A 16,232-nucleotide genomic window follows, 5' to 3' on the forward strand; every position below is an offset into this window, starting at 1 on the left:
TTTAGTTTCAAAAGCACTTAACCATCCTACTAAATTATTAGCATTGGCAAGATGCCACTGAATGGGACAGAGTCCAGTTCCAGCGAGGTGGTAGAGCTGCTACCTTACTTTGTTTTTCTTAAATAACAACACAAAAGACAACCTAACACCCATCAGAATTTTCCCTCCCAATTTGATGGGAGCAGGATATATTGGCATTGAGTCTGAAAGAAATGTTATGGGTTCTTGTCTCCTGTGCTTTTCTCTTTTGTGTGTCAAGTAAGGAAGAGGAGAATGCAGAAAATTCAAGGAATTCTCATGTCACTTTTCTCCCTCCTCGTTTTTAAGTGCCTGAGAGCAAGAAGCCAGTACCTTAGCAGGCTTTCCAGACTTCTATTCAGAATATAATTCCTCCATGACACATTTCAACCTAGTTTTGATACTTGGGGAGGAGGCATCCTCCCCCAGGGGCAGTTCGGACTCCTGTTACCCTGCTGGATGAGTGGGTTTGCTGCTGTTTGTAAAACCCCATTTGCTGTTCTCCTGTCTGTTAGCTGCTCTGTTTCAACGCACCTTGAGCTGACCTCTGCTCTAGAGCACTGTGAAGCATTGCAGACATGCTAAAGGACGGAAAACAATCTGCCTTTTAACTTGGAGTGCAGCACTGAAACTAACTGGCGTGGCAGAAAGAGCGGTAGATGTGCTGTGGGCAGTGCTAAACTGGTTTGGAGAGAACTGGGAGTGGCATGAAGTGTGGAACTATAAACTTTATATCATGGTGGGATGGATAAGTTAGCATCTATGAGCTGGTAGACCTTTTTTGTGGGGATATTAGAGCTTTAAAAGTATTGTGGGTTACAGAAGGAGCCCTTGGAAAAGGTTTGAGATTGAGCCCCAGTGTTGCCTTTGCCTTGCTCAAGGAGACGGTCACCAGAGATGGTTAATAAAGCTTTAGCTGCTGAGTTTGCTAAACATTCTTCCAGTTCAATGGCCTATGCAGAATGATGTGTTTAGTCAATGTTTAATTCCTAAGCAACAAATAGTGATTGTCATACTAGAAGGCACTTGCGGTGTTGACTGAAGCAATGGAAGCCAAGGATTAAAAAGGTCATGCGGGCAAATCTGTTCTGCAGCCTCAAAGCTCTCTCCTGTAGGTCAGGTCCCTTCACAGCAGGAGAAAACGGGGAGAAGTTCATGCTGCCGTATGGCCGAAAGGCTTTCCAATAAGAAAACAAGCCAGCCCTTGTTAAAAAAAGAAAAAAAGAAATTTGCTATAGGGGAAAAAAACAAAAGGAAATGTTAACTGTGGGATGGTTGAGGGAAGGCAGGGGAAAGCAGGAGGTCAGGAGACATCTACCCTTGCCCTGGTGACAGGAGAGGAGTGGAGCATGTAGCTGCTCCTTTGGTCAGCAGGAGAGGCAGGCTGTGATTGACAGCAGGAGAGGAAAGGTGCAGCAGCTAAAGTGGAAGCTGCTGTTGAGGCTGAGGACTGCCTGTACAGCTTGGATCTGGAGAGGAGATGCAGAGAGAATTGCGAACAGTGCCCTCATGGATCAGAGGAGACCTGGGTGGGGATGTCAGGTACAAAACTCAAGAGGCTTTCTTGTTGCATGAGTCAGAAATAAGAAAAGCCCGCTCTCTTTTCGGCTGAGAGCCGCTAACCCTGCCTCACCCTTCTCCAAGATGTGCCCACTCCCACATGCGTATCCTACCTGCCCTTTTAGGAAATACCGTGCTCTTAAAAAGCCACAGCCCTTGTGTCCGCACAGACTTCGATGCATGTGCGATGCTTCCTGCAGAAGGTAACTCAAGGTAACTACCACACACCCTAGAGTGCTTATCTTGTGTTGGACAACTCAGTACTGAAGAAGGACTGTCATGGCCAGGCCCATGGGCTCTGAGCAGTCGCCAGGGCTGTTTATCCCCAAGTCTGGCCTCGTTTCGTCTGAAGCTGCTTTTTTCCAAGGACTTTGTTAGCTCAGGCTTTGGAGATATGGACACGCAAAGAGAAAGTGCTGTTCAAACCACTGCACCTTCCAGATTGTGACTCAGTATTGCGATTGCTTTCTCTTAAAGGCAGATACAGATATTACCAATTTTTTTTGGTAGGCTGTTACTGGGCCTGGGCATGTGTAATACAGACCAGAGCTGTTCTTCAGTTTTAGAAGATGAAGGCAAGACTGAGTAAGATTACCTTCAATCTACCAAGACATCCATTGTTTTACTACTAAGAGAGAGCAAGGCTGCAAGCTAATGGCAGGGCTTCCTTGTGGCCAGGACACACTACTTTCATCCTGGATATTGACTCCAGCACTGATTTAGTAAGCACCAGGAATAAATATTCAGCCATGAAATATCCAGCTGCAAGATAGGTTTTGTACTAAATTACTGATCTGTGGGGATTTCGGTCATGGTGGTGATTTATTTTGCTGATGAGTTGATGCTCTTGTAAACATGTAGGGCAGCTCCACAAAAATAATTTTTTATGTGGTCTCTTTTTTTTAAATGTCATGCTGTTTACCTTGAGAACGAAGACTGAATGCTGTATAGAAGTGGCGTGTCCTATGAGCCAGTATTACTTTGCTCAGTGTATCAGCAGGATCGAGCTGTTCCAGCAGCAAGGGTGCACATTCCAAAGCAATTAGAACAGTTTCATGAGTAAATACTACTCAGCAGCTGATAAAATGCCTTTTAGATGTCTTTGTAAAACAGATTAAGGTGACCAGCAAAGAACTACTTTCTTTAAGCTTTGCAGTTCAATGTGAAAATACTTATTTTGATTTTAACAACTTTTTTATTTAAAAATTGCTGTAAATTGAAAGTACTTAATTCGTCTTGTTGGAATAGCCTGCAACTGCGTCACAGGGAAAAGCAAAGGTGATGATTGTGGATTCCCCACCCCTGTCTGCTTCCCCAGGGTCCCTGCCTTCTCAGAGCATAACCACACATTGAAATCATTTGACGCTTGGCTCAACTGAGAGGATAAAAACTTCTAGGGAGGAGGAACAAGTGGGAATATGGAAACCATAAAAGGAGGATTTCCTCTGCCTATAAACTGGCATGTTTGTAACTGCAATTCATTTGGGAAGCTCTGCAAACTAAAGCATGTCTGTGTGCTGCTCAGAAGGAGCATGGCTGCAAGCTGCAGCGCTGTTTCCCAAACTTCTTGGACCAGCAAACCTCTTCGATCCTCAGCTTTTCCTCATTTTGTCCCTTGTCATAGAGCTTTGAATTCCCAACCTCAGAACAGTCGTGCGGTCTCCAGGCCCCCTCACAGGCACACCAACTCTCTATATTCCCCAGCTGTGAGAACCCCTGACCCAGAGTACCCTTTGGGCACAAATATAGTGGCCAACTCCATATGTACTCCCAGCCCAAAGCTAAAGATCTTTTTTCCAAAATCGTGCTTTCAGAAACTAAACAAAACAGTCTTTTAGATGTAGGTTGTTTTTTTTCTTTTGTCTCCCCTGTTTCCCTGGGTTTTTTTCTTTCCTGTCCTTGATACCTCTTGGGTAGCATTACCAGTTTCTCTGGATTGATTCCTTTCTCCACATTGCTGCTTTGTGAAGGATGGATAGAAAACTACAGGGGGATAGTTTTCTTTCAAACACTTTTGCTTCTTGAGAGTGTTGCTGTGATGAGTTGCACGAGAAGGCAGGCAGTGGGGAAGTTACCCAGGGCACTCACTGGAAACTCCCAATGCAAGGATGAAAGTGGCCAGGCATGTGAAGGAGAGGAGCACAAGCCCTGTGAGTGGAGCTGAACCTGGAGAGCAATAGGGAATGGAGGTGGGCCGCAAGCAAAACCAGATGAAGTTCAGCCTGGGCAGTGTGTGGAGCCAAACCCTAAGTTTGTTTGCTTTGACTGGGTAACTTAAGACCTGCACTTGGATGCTGTGATCCAGGCCCTAGCCAAGCACACAGAGCATTAGCCTGCTTGACTATGAGGAAGAAGTCATCAGATTGTCAATCTACATCCCAAGCCTGTCATACAAGCACACCCTGAACTTCAAGCATGTGTGTAGCCCTGGTTCCAGTACACCATTTGAAAATTTGTCCTTACTCCAGTCCTTCATCCTGATGAGAACAGGATTTATATAGAAGATTTTAAACATAAAGTTGCATTTTATTCTGTACTGAAGAAAACAGATAGAAAATATACACAAAGATCTATTTAATTCCGTTCACTCCAGCTAGCAGAAGTAGGACTAGTATTGGTTTGGTTTTTGGGTAAGTTTTTTTTTTTGGTTGGTCTTGTTCTGTTTTGATGTGGTTTTCCAGGGGAGGGTGGAAGTGATGTGGTAGTATGAGAAATGTAAGTCAAAGAACTGGGCTTGGCAGTTTTCAGTGGAGATCCCTTGGGGCTGCTGGTGGCATGTACCTGGGAAGGTTCCAGATGTGACCAGCTGTAGGAAGAAATTTCTGCTGCCTCTTGCCCAAATGCTTTCCACCCTCTGTTCCTGCTTCAAGCTTGCTTCTGGAAGAGCGGTTCATGGTTGAACTTGGTGGAGCCCAGTTCTGCTGGAGACCTTGGCCAGCTCTGTCCTGGACCTGGAGCCTGAGGTGATATCCAGGTAAGTTCCACCACTTTTTCCTTCCCTGTCTCCCAAGTCTATATATATGGAATCCATGTTTCCACGTGGACCTTTTTTTTTAAATCCTGAGTTAGACTAAATAGGGAAACAACTGTTCATTATGTTACGAGACCTTATTTATGGCATGGTTGTCTTCCTTAGCTTGACTTGGTTTGAAAGAAAACCCAAATGCTTCCAAGAATGAGGTGACCGTGGCTAAAGCTTTCCAACACCTCTGGATCCTTCAGTTCACAAGAATTGCCTTGGTTTTGGTTTGCTGTGATTTGAAACCTAAAAAACCATGAGCTTCAACCTTATTTCCATCCCTGAGCTCCCCTACATTAGAGGCAAAGGTACACATTTTATGCTCAGTTTTTAAAACCTTGTGAAAAAGCAAGAGGAAGCTTCTATAATTTTACATTTAGTTTCATTCTGCAGTGAGAGCCTCCATTGTATTTTCTTGCTTTGGCTTGGAGAAGGAGCTGCCTTGGTCACCAGCCAGCTGGCGGAGGTGTAGCTTTCAGGCCTCCCCATGGAGTCCTGCTCTCTGCAGGTCAGCAGCCCAGCCATGGAGGCTGGCCATGGGCAGGAGAGTTGGGTCCTGGCCAATTTGGCATGCTATGGCCCTGCTGGGTAAAGATGCAGCAGGCCAAGACCTGACACTCCCAGAAGCAGGGAGAGGGTTTCTAAGGAGCCTGCCTCTACTGCCCTTGGGACCTTCATACCAGCATCAGCTTGGAAGCAAGGAGGTGTCTCCATCATGCATGACTGGATGGGGGGTTTTCTATGTCTCTTTCCTAATCCCATACTGAGTGGAACAGGGCTGAAATCTGCTGCAAAGTTAGCTCTGAGCCTCCAACTCTGAGTGATATTCAGGCTCACAGGTTTATTAAAATCATTATACTAGTTTTCACCTCGAGAGCATTACAGTCTTCAAAATGAGAACTGTATTTTGGCTGAGGAAGACCCCAAAATAAATCAAGGCCTCTCTCTGTTTTCGCAATTTGACTATTTAAAAAAAAAAAAAATTGCATCATGATTCTTAAAATCCATTTGTTCTTGCCTACTCCAAAGCTCTCCTGTTGACATGACCAACAGAAGTCCTGCAAGTAGGCCCACATATATGATGTCATTTGCCCATAGCAGAAGAATTTCCAAATTCCTCATATGTTGATTTCTCCAAAATTAGTGAGTTTGGATTAGAGTTTTCTCTTGAGTCCTTTATTGACTTGAAACCTAGACGGTCCTGCTGCATCAATATAGCTGTTTGATTCTTTTCTGTAGGCCACAGTCTTGGCTTCAGGTACAAAACAGTATGATGAGGTCTGCAGTTTTAGGAATCTGAACGCAGTGACCCGGACTGAACCTGATCTATGTCCCTGGTGTCTTGTATGCTATGTGGCAAAAGGTATGTCTTTCTCACTTTTAAACTTGTTGATTTTCCACTTTGCTAAATTTTCTTTTGAATCATTTCCTGGAAAAGAACCTTTAAAGCTGCTCTTTCACCTTTAATTTGGGCAAGTAGGCTGAGTGCTGTTAATACGAGATTGCTTAAAGGAATTAGTTAGCACATTAACAGTTTCAGTCGCTAATCTCATGTAGAACATGGGTTTTTTGAAGTGAATAACTGCTTCTTCTCCCTAATGACCTTCAACTGCTTGTTCTGCATGGATACAGGGTATTTCCTCAATATCTGCATGCAAATAGCAAGCAGTGCGCCAAGGTAACTCAAGCGGTGTGGTGCTACCACAAAAACTAGTACTTGGCTGAGGTGCTGAGTCAGCATTAAAATCACCTTATGGAAGACTGATGATCAAAAAAAGAAAATGCTTCATGGCATGACAATGTCTTCACTTCTTAGGGAAGCCGAGAGAAGCTTCTCAGTCACACAATGCCCAAAATGCCTAATCATGTCTCATAACTCCCAAGTTAGAACAAATAGCAAAACCCAATTTTTTCTGAGTTTCTGCTTTCAATTCCAGCTTGTTGAAGAATCTGTGCTTTCTCCACACCCTTGAATAAAGATGTGGTCCGTGTATTAATAGTCTCCATGGTGGTTTTCTCGCACTTGCTGTATGTAAAGCTAAGTAATTTCAGTGTACACGTACTTCAGCTGGAATGGTAGGAAGCTGCTTGCTTTTCTCATGTCTCAGATACTTGTAGTTTCAATGCACATTCATAATGGGGATCTTGAACCTCTGGGTTCCCATGAAACAGCTGCATGCTTCTCAGATGTGGCAGGTCGTGAAGCAAAGAGTGCTGGAGGACAAGAGGTAATGTATTTGTGGTTGAAGAGGCACAGAGGAAAATCAAGTCAGAGTTCCTCCTCAGGAACTCGTTGCAAAGAAGATATTTCACATGTAGACACAGAATATTCATCCCATCTTTTCCACTTTCAGTGCCTAATAGTTCGTCTGATTAGACAGACATCTCTGGCCACTCCTTCAGAAGGAAGCTAGTGAAGTTCAAGGAGAAGCCAGAGTTAAAATTGGGGTTGTGGCAACATGGGTGTTAGTCTCTTCTCACAAGTAACTAGTGATAGGACAAGAGGAAATGGCCTCAAGTTGCGCCAGGGGAGGTTTAGACTGGATATTAGGAAAAATTTCTTCACCGAGAGAACAGTCAGGCATTGGAACAGGCTGCCCAGGGAGGTGGTGGAGTCGCCATCTCTGGAAGTGTTCAAAAAACATGTGGATGTGGCGCTTCAGGACATGGTTTAGGGGACATGGTGGCGCTGGATTAATGGTTGGACTTGATGATCTTGAAGGTCTTTTCCAACCTTAATGCTTCTGTGATTCTGTAAAATCCTGAGACACGTTCGGTATGTTACAGTATGTTATGTAACCTACTGGAATCCCTCTTGTGTGCGTTTCAGAAGAGTGCTTGCCTCTAATCTGGAGAATGTCCTTTCAGTATCTGTTTGCAAATCACACCGTATTTATTTTGGGTGAAGCTTTAGCACTTTTTTCTTCAGCATTGCTTCCTATTGCTGTGCTCAGCCCTGGCCTCCTGCTACTTCATCTTCTTAAAGCCTACTTCTGTTCTAAAATACGTTTTTGGAAGTTAGGTATTCAGGGAAAAGCAGTAACAAGAAGGCCCTGCAGCACCCTCTGTTTAACAAAAGGTTAACAAATCCAAAAATAGCTCCTCAAAGCTGTGGGCGATTTCAGGCCAGGTTTGCATTTTTCGAATTCTTGTTTTACCTTATTTGGCCATGCAAAATGGGATCCAGCAGTCCCTGGGGACTGGGCTGTGTGGAGATGGGGCTTTGTTAAGATGCAAGTATGTGCTTTTTTACTTTGGAGACACATGGCTAAATATGGGCCGTGTTAATAACAAACGAGTCTGCTCTCTGGCAGAGTTACAGGCTCCCAACGTCCTTCAAGTTAAGAAGGCGAGCGCGCAGCAGCCCTTCAGCATCAGGCTTTGTGACTTTGACAAGCGACTGTATAGGAAGGTGGGGGGAGCGGCGGGATGTGCCAGCACTGACAGTGATGAAGCTTGTTTTGATTTCAGTGAGATGTAGTTTGGGTACAAGATAGCTAGAGTTGTCTAAAACAACAACTTGAAATGAAACCAAGCAGGCCAGAGAATGAGAATTGAGTGATTTTTGTAAGCTTAGACTGTATGTCATCGTTTTTTCTTTTTTTGTTAATATTTTTCCTTTTTTTAGTAGTCTTTCCTGTGAATGACTACTCTCCATCTGAAAAATGCAAGTAGACAAAACATAAGATGGCCAAATACTATGCATAGTTTTAGAGAATAAATATTGACTTAGTCTGATATTGGTCAAGTGATACAATTGAAGTGTGCCTTATAAAACGTAGCTCTTGGGACATCGGTATCAGATTAAAAAACCTCTGCTGGCTGCACACTTCATTTCGCTATTCACAAGTGTTGTGACTAAAATATTGCCCGCGAGAGCTTTGTTAGGTACGGAACTTGTTGACGCTTGGGCTGAGTTGAAAAGCTGAAGGTGGACAGTAATGGAGAAGCATGTGTTGCATAAAGCATTAACGGTATAACCACTTTGTAAAATCTAACAAGGAGGTTGGGGAATTCTTGCAGGAGCAAAGCAGGGGGGTATGGCCAGAGGCTGTCAGGGAGCCCTCAGGCCCAGAGCAGATGTTAGGAAAAAGGTGTAGGTAGTGAAGCAGCTCCTACTGCTTGCTTGGGCACCGCTGATGGGACAATATAAGCTAGACCCTTATTCTAGTTAACAAAGAGATTTAGCTCCTTAGAAATAGTTGCAGGCCAAAATCCTTATAGATGGTTCTCTGCTCACAAAAAAATTCTTAGAAGAAAAAAAAAAAAAACCCCACAGCAAAAGCTTAACTGTTCTATTAAGGGGGACTTCAGGTGAATCATGGAGGAAAGGCTGGGAGGGTAGGTCCCAGTGAGGCTTGGGTTAGGAACACATTACATCTCAGGCTCAGTTGCTTCACGAGCTCACTATGCAAGTGGTGAAAATGCTTTTTGGAGATGCTGGGAACCTGACAGCCACAAGAGCTCGCAGGCGTGCCGACGATATGGCGCATGTCAGCGCGGCTGCATCGTGAACAGAAGCAGATGGGGCGTCCGTTGCACCACGGCTGCAACTCTGTCTTGGTGTCTGTTCTCGGGAAAGTAATTTTAAACTTGCCAGTCTTATTTTCGTATGCTTATACATTACCACCTGGATTGTACAAATGTTTTGATTAGAGCTGGTAGAAATTTTTTTGTGAGAAGAGTCTTGCAGACAAGGACTTTACTGAAAAATAAAAATTTCATATGGAAAAGGAAAACTCTTCCTGGATAGTTGCTTTGAGGGTTTTCTTGCTCTTTGTTCAAAATAGTTTCCATTAAAATGAGAGAAGGATTTTTAAAGTTAAGGAGTCTTGCCTTCAGACTTCCTGTGAAGATTTGTACTCTGCGGTGGGATGGAGGACAGTATTGGTTCTCTTAAGTGTTGTGTGGAATAAAGTGTCAGCAGACCTTTGAACACATGAAGTGTTACAAAACCCTCCATTATTTTTGGTGCAAATTACTTTCTCAGTCTTTTTGTAAAAGTTTTTGAAAGACAGAGAGCAAAGAGCTCCAATAAAGCCAAGTGCTGGCATTCTTACTCTCGTGTATTTGCATGTCCGAGGACAACAGAACTTTACTGGCCATTGATTTTATCTTTTTTTTTTTTTTTTTTTTCCCCCTCCAGTGCCCAGGTTTGTACCTGAGTATTTGTAGGAGTGGATGACTTTGGTTGGAGTTTCAGGTGGTTCAGGACTATCTCAACTTACGCTCAAGGCCGCTCAGGCTCCACACTAGGATTAGGGACTTTGTCCTGGAAGTTTTGCTCCAACTTTTGGTCACAGCTGGTGCTGTTTTTACACCACTGTTGCATGATGATGAGCTGGTATTAGGAGAAGGTGACTGCTAGGGACTGATTTCACTTGGCTGTATGACTTAGAACTGAGAGTTGAGTATCATCAAAGTCCCCTTAAAATGGTTGCTTGTTTTACTTCTTGGGGCCAGTACCCAAGGGCAGTGATTTTGAGTATTTCTTCTGCATCATCTCTACAGACAAGCAATAGGATTTGGATAAGCTGTATCTTCTCATGCACTCAGAGAAACTATATATCTGTGCAAAGATGGGGATGCAGCAGGCTTGTGGCTTTTCACAGGGGAAAGACCTGAGCAGGAGCTAAGGTATTCCTCTCGCTTGGGCAAAGCGTGCCGCAGAAATGAAACGGCTCCTGCAGCCACCGTGGGCTTTCCGGTGAGTTTCAGTAACGTGGTTATCGGATTTCTGTAACACTAATGTTATCGCTCTTCATGCTGCCTCTGTTTTGACTCCGAGCACCGCCCACGTCCTCGGAGCATGGAGATGGTTTGCGAGGCTTTCCCCGCGGCGGCTGGCCGTGCCCACGTACCGAGGTACGTTGAGACAAGGCTGGGACTCATGCCCGAAACGCTTGGTGCATACCAACAAACCCACTCCTACCGCCCGCCTGTTTGGAGGAGGCACCGGCAGACCAAAGGGCCCTCACGGCCTCCGATAAGTTAATTACTGGTGGCTTAAACATTTATGGGGTGGAATGTGCTTCCCATTCAGCATCTGACCCGTGCTGCCTTTGACACGTTGTGTTGTGGGTGAATGGTTTAAAGTGTCTGTGCAAAGTCGAAAGTTGTTTGAATGGTGTGTTGTCAGTGCTCCTTTATAGCACTGAGGCTCCTTTACTGTCTGTTTTAAAGTATTAATAAAGCACAGTGCCTTGGAGCTGGGCACGTAAGCTCGTCAGGTATGAGGGTTGCTGTGAAGTAGCCGTGTAGCCCACTCAAAACCAGTATTTTGTATGTGTAATTGTACTGCCACTAATTACAAGTTAGTCACTGTTTATAACCTCATCTACCCTTCCGGCTTCCTCTTGGAAGGATGGGCGCGACTCCATCTCCCCAAGGCAACGTGCCACGGCTGATGGTGGTTGGCCACACCAGCCAAAGCATGACACTTGGGAGAGGAATATCTGAGTTGGGACCCAACACTTGCTCTTCAGGTAGTCTTGAGAGGACAGGGGGGAGCTGCTGCCTGTCACGTGGAAGGGGCGGCATGCAGGATGAGCAGCAGCCTTAGGGAATGAGATCATGTCCAACATACAAAACAAACTCCTTATTCTATAGTAAAGTAGAATATTAACTCCAAGCAGAATAGTTAATTTGAAACAACTCCGTGGATAAATGAGTGTCAGATTCTTGAATCAGGGAATAGTGGGGTTTTGTGGGTTGCTTTTTTTTGTTCTTTTTTTCAGGAAATCAGAAGAAAGAAGGGAAGCATGCTTTTCCTTTCGAAACAATAATGTGGGATTCGGATTATCAGATAGCAGCTGTATTGATGCAGACCCAGTAGCTGTCTGCCAAGAGCATTCAGACAGCTTAAGGATGAAACTGTAATGCTCCCAGCAAACACTCATATCCACTGCGGGAGGCATCACTGATGGCCACAGATGAGGCCCTTCCCAGGTGGAAGGTTTCTCCAGCATTCCAGTTTGACATGCTTGGGAAAGCTTTGATGAAAAGGTTTTCTCTGAGATAGAGAATGCAGTTTTACCAAAATTAAAACACTTCCTATGAAATTGTGGATCTTGGGGTGAAAATACTTGGCAAATATTGGAGTGGTTAGTTTCCTCTAAGTTTAGCTGGATATAATCAGAATATCTTATTTTGAACTGAAATGTGTCTAATCGATCATATTTTTTGAAGGTATTATGCTTCGTTTGGCTTATTAGGGAGTATACTTAAACCAAACTGTATCTGCTATTTTAAGGTGCATTTGAAAGTGAAGAATGAATGTTTAAGACAATGGTTACCTTTTACTGAAATCAGAAAATTGCATCTAAAAGGTTTTTATTGGTCTTAACCTAAAATTGGGAATTTTTCAGCCTTTCATTCTTGTTAAGACCTACCCAAACATCAGAATGTTTTTTGAGAACAGGAACTGATTTTTGACTGGCTTATCTACAATAAAGTATTTAATTCAAATATCTACCTAACTGCTAAGAGCCTTCAGGACACTAGTCTTTAATTATTTAATTTAGGCTGTTAACTTCTAAACTTTAAACAGCATCTCCCTCTCCAGTCACAGTGCTTCACCAAGAGCTTATTGTACCATCTGGGAAGAAGGGACGGGCAGAGAAGACGTAAACAGCCCAGCATCACCCAGCACCTAGGAAAAAAAAATGGTGCAGCACTGATAAGCTGTGTGGGCTCAAAACCAGTGTCCCTGTTAGTGATCGCAGAGAGGCAGACGGTGGGAGTAGCTTTTTGTCAGTGCGACTGTACTAATGCTTGGATGTCCTGGGCTCCCTGTCTGCCATTGCTGGCTGGTGGATCCACCTGCTCTGCAACGTCTTGTAGGGTTGATTCTGTTGCCTTCCAAGGCACAGAAGAGAGGAAGAGGGAAGGACGTGGCTGTGAAGACTGAAACACCACCCGTGGGAGACCCTGTGGGTCCATGACATGCCTTTTCCACTCTTCTGTGAAAAATGACATTTGGAACAGGTTGATAGTTATTGTTATTGCAGGGCACCTGCGTACAGACCTCATGGCGCAGCTCACGCTGGGGGGAGCTGTTATTTTGGGCTTTGTTCACATCATGTTGCTGAAAGCGGGGGAAGCAGCAACCTTAATGGAAGAGCAGAGCTTTTTCCAGGGCTGAACCTCGGGGGTGCAATGCTGGAAGAGGGAGGAACGTGAATAGGATTCTCCTCAATAGCTTCCTGTGACATCAGGGAACTTACTTTAAAATTACCACTTTGTGGACACCTTTTTGTTGTTTGATACGCTCATTGTCCTCAAACATAGATAGGATAGCGAGGACACTAGTGTTTGGTTATGCTGTAGTGGTCCAGGAGGATACCAGGGTCGGGGGGAAAAGCCATGAGACTATAAGATTCAAAGTGTGTTTCTGATGGGGAAATGAAGTGTGAGAGACAAAGCAGGAGTGGAAATGAGAAATGCAGGACTAGCATACCTTGCTTTAGGAGTCAGCAGAGGCTCTGTCCCTAGCAGTGGGGCCAGTGGCCTCCAGCAGATTGGAAAATGATTATGGACTGAGCGTTAAGCAAAACATAGGGCCTGGGAAAGGGCATGTTCTTCGGTGGGGTTTGAGAACTATTTCCCTCTGTCTATTCTCGTCTTGCATAAATATTCTAAACTGGCACCAGTCTGTAGCCAGTTACAGCCAGTGTTGCATATTTTACATGTACCAGCTTTTTGTAAATGTGAATTAGAACTGCTTAGATCTGAAATCTAGGTTTAATTTTAAAATGGGAGGAATGGCTTAAGCCTTCATGTGAAAGGAAATGCTTTAGTACACAGTTATTTTTAAACATGTTTTAGCATTGCAAAGTGATATGAATCAAGCACTGATTCTTACATTGTACCTAGAAATAGGCAAGGCTGTATGGAAGAGTCCAGTAACGCTGAAATTTGAAAGGCTAAACTAGCAGCAAAAAGAGGTTAACACAAGTAAAAAATAACATGATTTATTAAGGATGCAGAGCTGTTTGGTCAGACCTGCTACTATGTCTGCATGTGTCTGCCTGAAAACTCTTTGCATCTGTTGTCCAACTTTAAGTGTGGTAGAGGGAGGAAGGTACTCAGCGTAATTAACTTTTGCCAAGGTTTATGAAAGCCAACAAAAGGATGGAGGAGCCATTGCTGTCCCCCAGAGAGAGCTGAGAGGTGATTGCAACCTTTCATGGGCACCAGAGAATACCTGCAGAGGAGCCCTTGTGAATGTCACCGCTGCAGGGGAAGCTGCCTTGGGAGGTTGCTGTCCCTACCTTGGGCTTCACAGCCCCCTCTCCCTCGGGAACTGCTTCTAGTATAGCTGAGAGATCCCTATCTAGTAAGAGAGGAGCATGGGCAGTGTTTGAAGAGATGTGGAAATGCCATAAGGCTTGGTAAAAGAAGCAATTTGTAAAAGACGCAATTAAAAGAAACTAAAGAGAAGCCGTAAGAAGCAATTAAAAAACAAACAGCTATGTGTGCGTAGTCAATCTGGTGCTATCCCTGCTATCTGTGGCTGCTGGCTCCATGCGCTTGCCACCACCACCTTGCTACCGGTCAGGGGAGAGAGAAGCAGCCAGTTACTTCCACCTTTTGTACTGGGGGTAGGCTCGATTCTTTTAGCATATTTCATATTTACGGAAAATGTTTGTAGTGGGATGGTCAGACAATGATGTGCTGAGCAGAGCCTCGTTTGTTGGCGAGTGGAGATGGTAGAGTGTGGCAGCAGTGATGGGCACTGTCCCCTCCGTGCAAGCTGAGGGTAATACATACCCAAACTACTGTGAACACAGAGCTAAGACTGCTCATCTGTCTGAGCCCCTACCAGCAACATGGCAGGGGGCAAAAATTGTGCCTCTAGCAACAAATGTGAAGACAAGATGTGCAAATCCCCACCCCAGTGATGTGGGGTATGAAGTGGTTATTGCAGAGACCCTACTGGGCTCTCCACTGCTTGCTGTCTGCAGTCTTTCTGAAAGAATCTTCTGATTTAAACACATTATTAACTCGATGAATATTATTAACAGTGATTCTATGTCCCGTCTTCTGGGGAAGATGATAGATTTAAGGCTACTTCTGTCTTTAAAAATTCTGTAAATGTGTAAAAAATGGGAAAGGGCGGGGTGGGGAGAGAACGTGCCTTTTACAAGGTTGCTTTTCACAGATGCAAAAAGTAACGCATTTCTGCACACTTTTCCTAGTACTGCTTTGCCAGTACTAGATGGTGGGGTTGTTCACTGGACCTGCGAAGGAGAGGTGCAATTTAGAGGTCCTGCATAACTTGACTCTCAAGCATCTCATTGCAGTGCTGGGTTTCAGAGCATTCATTTCTTACTGCCATGGGGGTTGCCCGTGGTTCCTTTCAGGTGGCATGTGTGACTGCAGATTTTCAGTGAGAGGGCGACTCTTTGGGAGGGGTGAAAAATACCTCCTGCAAGCTTCTGGTGGTTTGTGTGGAGTGACTCAGTGTTGGGTGATGATCCTGGTGTTGGCACTTCCTCTTGCTTGTGGCTGATCAAAGCCTCATCCTTGTGCTTACAGGGAAGAAACCTGCTCCAAAGTGTCCCGTAGCCTGTGTGAGGGTGGGATAGGATGTGACCGTGCTGGGATGATGCTCAAAAAGAGTGAACTTGAAGTACCCCACACCATGGCGGCTGAGTTATGAAGCTGGGTAAAGCCTGTTCTTCAGCAAGCAGAGCTTGCATATTCCTGTTGACGGCCAAAATAGGAATATTTTGCTGTGGCAGGTAGTCCTGCTAAAGCAGCAATACAGTGTAAATGGCAGTTTTGCTGCTAATGGTTGTAGCTGTGGCAAAGCTGTGCTGTCTTGAAAGATTCTCATAAAGACCAAGTTACTGCTTTATGGTTTGTTTCCTATACTGTGGAAGTGATGTGTTAGCCGTATTATTTTATGGAGTAATATGTAACGGTGTTAAATTCTTGGCTTTAGCAAAATAGTAAGATTTATAGTACACTGAAGTTTATAAGTGAAGGAAAAAACCACAGGGAATTGCAGTAAGCGGGTTTTAAATATAATTGAGAGAGTAACATTCTAAAAGTTTTCATTATGACAAGGTGCCTCTTTTGATTTCCAGCTTTAAATGCCTTTTGAAGGCAAAGATAATTGTTTTTCATGCAAGTCAAATGACCGTGCTCACTTCAGTCTTCAAAGTGAAAGATCCACTGACCAATGCTAATGAGAAATGGTGCTTTCAGAGTCAACAGGGAATAGTTTCTGCAGTGCCATGCTTGACTGTAGGAGAGAACAGTACAACTGCAAGCAGTAGAACAGAATTTGTTGCAAAAGGGCTTAATTTAGCAGTTTTGGAAAGCCAAATTTTGAATTTCTCTGAGCTTCAGGTGATGGAATTTTTTTTTTTTGTGTCAAATACTAATTTTAGATCCAGGCCTTTTAGACCTGTGTTTTCATCATGCTACTGTATTCCCCTTGGAAATTAATGGGAAATAAAACCAAGCATATGCAGACCATGTTGATTATTGATACTGTTAGCTGATGTTTTTCAAGTTAAGCTGCACTGTATTTTTGCCACTGTTCCTTTCCTGTTCTTTTTGGATCCTGGCTTTGTTGAAACTGGTTGGACCCTAAGCCTTTACGCTTATGGGTGCGATTCTCCTT

The sequence above is a fragment of the Phaethon aethereus genome (genome assembly GCF_964289735.1).
Source record: "Phaethon aethereus genome assembly, chromosome: 1".
NCBI lineage: Eukaryota > Metazoa > Chordata > Aves > Phaethontiformes > Phaethontidae > Phaethon > Phaethon aethereus.